The sequence below is a fragment of the Tursiops truncatus genome, chromosome 3, assembly GCF_011762595.2.
Source record: "Tursiops truncatus isolate mTurTru1 chromosome 3, mTurTru1.mat.Y, whole genome shotgun sequence".
Classification (NCBI taxonomy): Eukaryota; Metazoa; Chordata; class Mammalia; order Artiodactyla; family Delphinidae; genus Tursiops; species Tursiops truncatus.
In genome coordinates, this window is record NC_047036.1 from 164,795,804 (window position 1) to 164,805,760 (window position 9,957).

The 9,957-nt window shown below is 45.3% G+C and overlaps 1 non-coding gene across 1 annotated transcript; it reads right to left on the bottom strand.

Moving 5' to 3' along the window:
• Nucleotides 1-7,581: 7,581 nt before the first annotated feature.
• LOC117312045 (small nucleolar RNA U3) lies at nucleotides 7,582-7,792 on the bottom strand. Its single transcript, XR_004526215.1, has one exon. It is a non-coding gene; the product is annotated as a small nucleolar RNA U3 (small nucleolar RNA).
• Between the last annotated feature and the right edge of the window lie 2,165 nt (nucleotides 7,793-9,957).

Below are 9,957 nucleotides of genomic sequence, written 5' to 3' on the forward strand. Positions count from 1 at the left end.
GCATTTGGTTTATTCATTCAACAAATGTGCCTTCAGCCTCCGCTCTCTTGCAAGCATGGTTCTAGGCACTGGGACCACAGCAGTGAACAAAATAGACAAGGAAGAAGGATGATAAACAGGTGAACACACGCATGGAACGGTTTCAGAGACTCTGAGACAATAAACCAGGGCCACGTGATGGGGGCACACGTGTTTGGTTGAGTGGGCAGGGTGGGCCTCTCTGAGCCCAGAGCTGAGAGGTGAGGAACCAGCCCCGGGAAGCGCGGGGGAAGGCAGAAAAGGCAAAGACTTGAGATGGGAGTGAGCTTGGCAATTTCCAGGGATGGGAAGAAGGTCCAAGTGGCCGAGGGAACAGGGGGTGAGCAATCAAGAGTGAAGTCAGAGATGATGGGGAGAGGTTAGAAGGGCCTCACAGGTGGCTTTGGTTTTAGGGGTTCAAAAGGTAGCAACTCCTTTTCCTGCCCTTTGAGTCTGAACCACTTGAAAGATGCAGGTGGCAGACTGATAGTGATCCTAAGTAACTTAGGATCACTGCCCATGAAATGAGCGTTATTTTTTTTTTGAAGTATAGTTGATTTACAATGTTGTGTTAATTTCTGCTGTACAGCAAAGTGACTCGTGACTCAGTTATACATATGTATATACTTTTTTTTTTTTTTTTGGGCCACGCCGCACGGCATGCAGGATCTTAGTTCCCCAGCCAGGGATCAAACCCGTGCCCCCTGCAGTGGAAGCGTGGAGTGTCAACCACTGGACCTCCAGGGAAGTCCCTGTCATCTGTTTTAAAATGTACCTGGACAATAGTGCAGCCTTGGGACAGGGTCCTGGTACACCCCCCTCAAGGGATATACATAACAATATCTTCAAGCTGTTTTGCAGATACTGAAACCTCCACCAGGTGGGAGAAGTTAACTAACGGTATGGTGCCCACAAGCATTTAGACCCCAGAACGGTTAGAACCAGAAGGTTAATGATGCTGACTCCCACCTACCTCACAACCAACAAATCAGAAGAATGTCCACGAGCTGATCACGCCCTCCTCTTTGAACCATTACTATAAAACTCCTCACTACCCCACTCCAGGTCGGGACATACAGTTTTGAGGACATTAGTCTGCTGTGGCCCCCTTTGCCTGGCAACGCAAAAAAGCTATTTTTTTTCTAATTCACCCCCACCAAAATAAAAATAAAACAAGACAGAATGTACCTGGAACTTGTTTTAATCACGTATAGTAAGGTGATAGACGTGGAGACAGCGGTTGTATGGCCATTAGCATAACTGACACCATCTTGGGCCCTGTTCCTCCTGTCCTTCCACTGACCCTATGCAAGACTGTACTGTACAGTAAATGACTTCTCTGTCGTCAAGGGCTTTGTAGTTAATACTGTTTCATAATCATTAGGTTCAGGTGGCCTCTATGCTCTGTTAGGCCCCAAACAATGATGAAAACTTTCACTGCTGATGTATTCCCGGCACCCATGAGACTAGTTACCCATTTATAAATCTTGACTTAGGAACGCACATCCTGTTTCCAAGCACCTTCCCCCATCCCCTAGGTTAACTATAAATTGTCCAAATGGCCCCTCGGGGGTGTGGAGTGAGGCTGTGAATGCTTCCGGATCGCTGTCCAATTGATCCCACCCTGTGAGCAAGTTACCCTCTAATAAACGGATCCATTGATTACATGGAGCTGCCTGCCTTGTTTTTCGGTCTCAAGATGATTTCTTATTTCGGTGGTCTCTTCATTCTCTCCATCCTCCAACTGTCCTTTAAAGAAGGGCTTATTACTACAATTCCCAAGAGCAGGGGCATGCCATGCCAAGCACGGCCACACGGGGGCGCACCAGGACTGGTCAGCAGGAGTGAGGGAAAAGCATGGGCCAGAGCCTCTGTTATAGTTTTTGCTGGAAGGAATGGGAGAGGCAGGGGAGGCCAGCAGAGCAAGCTAAGAATTGGATGGTTTAAATAATTTCAGTGGGGGACTTCCCTGGTGGTCCAGTGGTTAAGAATCCGCCTTCCAATGCAGGGGACGTGGGTTTGATCCCTGGTCGGGGAACTAAGATCCCACATGCCGTGGGATCACAACTGAGCCAGCAGGCTGAAACTAGGGAGAGAAGACCACGTGCCACAACAAAAGATCCCGCATGCTGCAAGAAAGATCCTGCGTGCTGCAACTAAGACCCAATGCAGCCAACAATTAAATCAATATATATATAAATAAATAAATGTTTTTAAAGGCATTTAAATAAATAAATAAATAATTTCAGTGGGTTCTAGGCTCTAGGGGTGGTCCCTAGTTGCATGCTACATGGTCCTGGGATGATTTAGGGCAGAGGGAATATTGGTGTAGGGTCCCAGGGTTAGATAAAGGAGGTGATCAGATTGGCTGGTTTGCATATGAGAAGCGGGCTCCCAAGCATGTGGTTTGCTATCTCTAGGAACTAGCTAACCCTGGGAGGGGCGGTCTTTCCCCAGGTTTGCAAGACCTAAGATGTCAAAGCATCATAAAATGTAGAAAATAAAAAACATGATTAATACACCCTCCCATGGGAATTCCCTGGCTGTCCAGTGGTTAGGATCCGAGCTCTCACTGCCAAGGGTCCGGGGTTCAATCCCTGGTCGGGGAACTAAAATCCCACAAGCCACGCAGCGTGACCAAAAAATAACCCCCCAAAACAAAACAAACAAAAAATACACCATCCCATGAAGGTAAGGTATCATTTATCAAGTGCTTGCTTATTGCATGTCAGGTACTGTGCTCAGTCCTTCATGTACAGACTCCTATCAGCAGCCCAGTGAGAAAGGCACAGAGGAGGAAACTGAGGCACAGAGAAGTTAAGCTGCCCAAAGCCACACAGCTAATGACGTAGCAAAACTTGAGTAATCTTATTCCATGATCTTAACCATTATGTGAATTTGCTTTGTTGACATGGAACATTATGTGAAAGGATGGCCCAGTAACTGTGCCCCATTAGACAAAAAAATTTTTTTCGTTTATTGAGGCATAATTAATGTATAACAAACCACATGTTTAAGTAATTTGATGACTTTTGACATGTGTGCACTCATAAAACCACCACTACAATCAAAATAACAAACATTTCCATCACCCCCAAAAGTTTCCTTGTGGCCCCTCATAACCCTCCCTCTGTTCCTGTCCCCAGGACCACTGATCTTTCTGTCACTATAGATTATTTTGCTTTTCCTAGAATATTATATAAATGGAATCATATAGTGTGTTATTTTCTCTGTGTGTATGGGAGGGGTCTTGTTTCTTTCACTCAGCGTAATAATTTTGAGATTTATCCAGACAGTTGCAGGGATCAAAAATTTGTTCCCAGGAATTCCCAGGCAGTCTAGTGGTTAGGACTCCATGCTTCCACTGTAGGGTGCCCCTGTTTGATCCCTGGTGGTCGGGGGAACTAAGATCCCGCATGCCCTGCAGCGTGACCAAAAAAATAAAAACCAAAAAACTTAAGAAAAAAATTTGTTCCTGAGCAGTATTCCATCATACGGCTAGAGACAATTTGTTATCCATTCACTGATGGATGGTTATTTGCGTTTAAACATATAATTCTTGAGAAGAAATTAACACAATGTTGTAAATCAACTATACTTCAGTTAAAAAAGTAAAGTATAAAATAAGCCTTGGGACTTCCCTGGTGGTCCAGTGGTTAAGACTCCGCAGTCCCAATGCAGGGGGCCCGCGTTCGATCCCTGGTCAGGGAACTAAAGATCTCACATGCTACAACTAAAGATCCCGCATGCTGCAACTAAGACCCAGTGCAGCCAAATAAATAAATAATTTTTTTAAAAGAGCCTTAAAAAACATATAATTTCTGGTTAACAAGAAATTTTCCTGATGTTGATAATAATACCTGCTTGTAAATAATTTTAACATTACAGAAATTGAATCTATTTCTAATCTCCGGCCCGCAGGGAATCATTGTAAGTTTGGCTTATCGTCTTCTAAAATTTTCTTTGTCTTGTTGACTGAAAAAAAAATGCACCATGTGAGAGTTGTGAGTTAAGTTTTATTAGGGACAAAATGAGGACTATAGCCCAGGAGACAGCCTCTCAGATAGCTCTGAGGAACTGCTCCCAAGAGGTGGGGGAGGAGGTCAGTATACATATGGCTTTAATGAAGGGGGATACGTGCAACAAAGCACACATTTGGTAGAAGGTCGCTGCTAGTCGCAAGGGGCAGATGTCTCCGTTAATAATTTTAGTGCTTTTCTAAATATGAGAAGATGGAAGAAACTAGACTGATAAAATCTTCTGAAAAATCTAACTATCGGAAGACCTGTTCTGCCAGTTTTTCCCAGAGCACAGAGTGCCTCATTCCTGATCTCCACCCTGAACTCCTTGCAGGGTGAGTTGAAGGTCAGCCACTGCAGTGGCTAGTGACTTCATTCCTGTAGAACCAGAAGGCAAGTGACAATTTTTAGTTGGCAGTCTATTATTGTGACTTTGGACAAAAAAAAAACGTGGGCATCTCTTCATTTCCCTCCTGAGTTTGAGACCAGTCACAGGAATCAGCAATGAAAACATCAGCTTCATGGCCCATAAAAGCAGGACTGAAACACGTGGCTCCACTATGCAGCCTGGTGGGTTTTCTGATATTTCACCCCTAAATTTGCCAGACCTACTCGGGCATGGCAGAGCTGGTCAACCACAAGGCTCCTGTAGATGCTTACTGCATGGCCCCAGCCTGATCAAAATACCCTCTGTCTGGGGCCCAGAAGACTCCAAAAGGCAGAGAGAAAGGGTGTGAACCGTTCAGACTCAGCTCCTTCTTCCAAACCCACTATTCAGATAAAGTGTGTGCACGTGTATGTGCAGAGAGGGATCAGAACTGTTGCTTCAGCTGAAATTCCCCCCACTCGGACCCAGGGAGCCAGAGGAATGGAGTTTCTGCCCTAACTCAGACTAAAGTGATGCATACCTGTTTAAAATTTTTTTTTTGATTTTTTAAAAATAAATTTATTTATTTACATATTTTTGGCTGTGTTGGGTCTTTGTTGCTTGCACGCTGGCTTTCTCTAGTTGCGGCGAGCGGGGGCTAGTCTTTGTTGCGGTGCGCGGGCTTCTCATTGCGGTGGCTTCTGTCGTTGCGGAGCATGGGCTCTAGGTGCGCGGGCTTCAGTAGTTGTGGCACATGGGCTCAGTAGTTGTGGCTTGAGGGCTTAGTTGCTCCACGGCATGGGGAATCTTCCCGGACCAGGGATCGAACCCATGACCCCTGCATTAGCAGGCGGATTCTTAACCACTGCGCCACCAGGGAAGTCCCCATACCTGTTTTGCGTCTATCTCAGCCTATCGACAAGGATGCTATCAGCTAGGGATGCCTGGAGCACTCACCTGGGCCCAGACTAAATGCAGCGAGCCTCCACAGACATTTCCCCAACCTGAGCCACTGCTATGTGGCTGGACTGGCCCTTATGGTTTCTTATTATGATTGTGATGAAATAAATTTATTTTAAGGCTGGACAAGAAAAAATTAAACATAGATTCTCTCTCTGCCCATTTGGGCCACTACCTCCTCTCCTTCGTGTACAACGTGCTTCTGCATTATACATTAACCAGACCTCCTCAGAAGACACAAGAATACCTGCCTGATTGCAAAGAGCAATTTTCTCCTGGCACCAGCAAGGTAACTCCTTGGGAGATAACATTCCTTTCTTAATCTTGTAAAAGGTCACAATGACTAACTATTTGCCTTGTACGTGCAGATCTGTACTGTGTGAACTCTCAGCATGTCACTTTGATGTATAACCTTTTTCTCAAAAAAATGTACATAACTGTGCTTTGACCTGTAGCTGGTGGAAAAGTCCTCAGAGCTTTCTGAAAGACTGTCTCCCAGGTTATAATCCTCAGGTTGGCTAGAATAAAATTCTCTATTTCTTTATTAGATTGGCTACTAATTTTTTTTTCACTGAGAATTTCAAGAAGCACCTCAGCAACAATCGACAGGGAACTTGAAAAAACAAGGTTTATTAGTCACAGGTCCTAAAGGGTACGAGGGCATGCCTAAGGTCTCAAATAGAAGGAGATAGGAAGCACAGACCTGGGTTCTGTCTTTCTTGGGGTGGAGGGTGGGGTGACAAGTATTTTAAGGTTTCATTCTGTATTGGTGAATTTAAAACATAAGAGCAGGAACTAGGGGGCAGGAAGAGAAAAATGCGATCACTTAAACAATCAGTTATCTAGGTTGCCCAGGGATCGCTAAAAGAGGACCTTCGTGGATGGGGCAGCCTTGTTTCTATCTGGTTGTTTAGCTAGTAACTGTGTTATGCAACTGGTAATAGATTTATCTGAAACGGATATCTTTGAAATAGATGCCTCAGCAATCAAAAGCTAATGTCAGCCATGTACACTGCACCTCCTTAAATGCAAAGATATCCCTGAGCTTCTTGGGGAGAAACTCCCCCAACAAAAGAAGAGCCTTTTTCTGCCTAACTCGTTAAGATGCTTGCAGATCTCGTCGGAGTGTTCTCCCTCTTGCAATAACCATTTTGAATAAAGTCTCCTCTTACCAATGTCCAGAATTATTTTTATTTGACAATACAGAACAAACAAACAAAAATCCTCATTTTTAAAAGTATCTATATATTTCTTTTATTATTTGGTTGCGCTAGGTCTTAGTTGTGGCAGGCGGGCTCCTTAGTTGTGGCATGTGAACTCTTAGTTGCAGCATGCATGTGGGACCTAATTCTCTGACCAGGGATTGAACCTGGGCCCCCTGCATTGGGATTGCAGAGTCTTAACCACTGCACCACCAGGGAAGTCCCTCAGAGTCATTCTTGACTCCTTGCCCCCAAACTACACAACAAATCCATCAGCAGACAGTCATTGGCTCTGCCTTATTTCTAGCATCAGAGCACTGTCCCACTCCTTCCATCCTCCCCTGCCACCTTTGTCCAGACATCTTCATCTGTCATCAGGATTATTTCCTTAACTTTCTAATTGTCCTCCCCAATTCTATATTTGCTTCCATGGAGTCACACACAAGACAGAGATCTTTTAAAAAATATACATCAGATAATGTAGCTCAAAACCCTTCAGGGGCTCCCCACCGCACTCAGAGTAAAACCCAAAATTCTTACAGTTGCCCAGATGGCCTCATATGATCTGACTCTGTTACTTCTCTGATTTTTATCTCCTGCTGGTCTCCAACCTTCACAATTCACTTCAACCATTTTAGGTATTGAGCTTCTGTTGTTGGTCAAAGAGGCGAAACTTTTCCTGCCTCAGGACGTTTGCACTTGCTGTTCATTCTTCCTCCAGAAATTCTCACAGTCCCCAAATTCCTTCAGCCTGATTGCTGGGGGTAATGTGGAAATACTGTGTCTAGATAACTCTGGGCCTTAGTTTTCCCATTTGCCAAACCGTCGCTCTTCCCCGCTACAAGCCCAAGCACTAAACACTGTTAGAACCCAAAGGTATAGTGGTAAGGAAAAATGCTTTTTTTAAAAAAATCTTTTTTCTCTTTTTTTGTTTTTTTTTCTCTTTTTGTTTATTCTTTTCTTTTCTTTTAATTTTAAAATTTTTATTATTTTTATTATTCTTATTTATTTTTTTACTCAGATGGCATTCTCTCCCTCTCACTCTCCCGAAGGAAGAGAAGAGCGATCATCAATGGCTAATGGCAGCTGCAGAAGCAACACCAATAACCAGCTTCATGCTCAGGACAGAACACCACACCTCCTCCTCGTGGTTTCAGGTGCTCTACACATTCAGAGAAACTTCTCTAGAAACGACCTATAGAAATGATCCCTGAAAGTACAGTCTTGAAAAATGCTTTCTTAAAATGAGAACTTTCCAATACGGAAAGGGAAGTTTTATGGTTGATTTCAAAAGTAGCCAGTTGAGATAGAATCTAATACCCTTGATTCCCAGCAGATGGCAGCACATCACCAAATTTGCCATGTAAATTATTCACTATAACTTCTTGGGACTTCCCTGGTGGCACACTGGTTAAGAATCCGCCTGCCAGTGCAGGGGACACAGATTCCAGTCCTGGTCCGGAAAGATCCCACATGCCGCGGAGCAACTAAGCCCACGCACCACAACTACTGAGCCTGTGCTCTAGAGCCTGTGAGCCACAACTACTGAGCCTGTGTGCCACAACTATTGAAGCCCGTGTGCCTGGAGCCCATGCTCCGCAACGAGAAGCCACTGCAATGAGAAGCCTGCACACTGCAAAGAAGAGTAGCCCCTGCTCTCCGCAACTAGAGAAAGCCTGTGAGCAGCAATGAAGACCCAACGCAGCCAAAAATAAATAAATTTATTTGAAAAATATTATAACTTCGTAACACAGGAATTAAGAGAAGCTGCTGACATTTGTATTCCTCTTCACCCTTCATAAGGGGAAAAATGAAAGGAATTCGTATTTGTTGAATATCCACTTTATCAGCAGGATACTCTGACTTACACCTATGATTTAAACCAGAGCACATCCCTCATCTCTCAGAACTCCCCAAAAATAGTCAAATGGGAAATGAAACGAAAATTTAGATGTATGTATGTACAGTGTCTAGGAGTTAACCTAATAGAAAGATACAACCCACTGAAGAAGAAAAATTTAAACTTTAACACCCTAAAGAAGAAACAGGGTAAACAGAGGATGATCCCTTTGTGGACAGATACCTTCCTAAACCTGGTGTTCTGTTGTATAAGGGTCTCGGAATGGTAGAGAAAAGGAGCAAGAAAAGCCTGTATTGGATATCCTGAGGACTGGCCAACTAGAAGCGAGGCCCCGCCCAAGCCCCGCCCTCGCACCTGAAACCCTCCCCCAGCTCAGACCCTGAGCCTGGAGCCCGGCTTAGCCCCGCCCACCAGATCCTGTACTTACGCCCAGCCTCGCCTTCTAGGATTGGTCTTCAGCCCCGGTCACGCCCCCAGGCCTTATCTCTGCCCAGGCCACGCCCTCCAAGAATCTTTCTCCTCTCTAGCTCCGTCCACTTACCTTGGTAAGTGGCGCCAGGCTGGAGCGATTTCAGGAACATGGCCGCCCCTCTGGCTTCTTTAGGCTCCTCCCTAGGGCCCCGCCCCTTTCCGGCTCACAAAACCGGAAGCGAAGTGGGAATCAGCGCCTGCAGCCTCAGCGGGCGTAAAGGTCACTCAGCAGAGGTATGGACTGCCGGGTTGGGGGGTGGGTCAGGGTCACCGGGTAGGTTCAGTCCTGCCCCAGTAGTGCTTTTTTCCCGACCCACTGGGTGGAGGAAGAGCTGAAGTGGAATTACGTTCAGGTGACGCTGGGCCTTTATTTTCTCATCTTTCAAACTGTTGTCCACCCTCCCGTCCACAAGCACAAGGCAGATGTTATAACCCAAAGGTATGGTGGGATGAGAAAATGCTTCTTTAAATGAGAACTTTCAAAACGACATGGGCATGGATGATGGCAAACTACCTGCACACACCCTAATCTTGTCAGCAACCCCACCCTTGAACTATTGCTGTAAAACTCCTCATCAAAAAAACCCCCCAAAACCAAAAAAACAACAAAAAAAACTCCTCATCAAATCCTCCTGGGTCGGGACACATAGTTTTTCAAGGCAGGAACCCGCTGTGTCCCCCTTTGCCTGGCAAAGCAGTAAAGCTATCCTTTTCTACTTCACCAAAACTCTGTCTCTGAGGTTCGATTCGGCACCAGTGTACAAAGAAGCAGAGCTTTCGGCATTGATTGCCTCACCACCAGCCAATCAGAAGAATGTCCACGAGCTGATCACGCCCTCCTCTTTGAACCATTACTATAAAGCTCCTCACTACCTGATCTCAGATGGCCTCCGCCTGCAGCGGCTTGAAGCAGGATTTTTGGTTCCCTGGCCAGAGATTGAAGTCAGGCTGTGGCAGTGAGAGCACTGAATCCTAGCCACTAGACCAATGGCCAGTGATAAGGCCCTGGCCCATCAGCTTTGTAGAAATAAATTTCCACAAAGAGACAAAGAGTAGTGA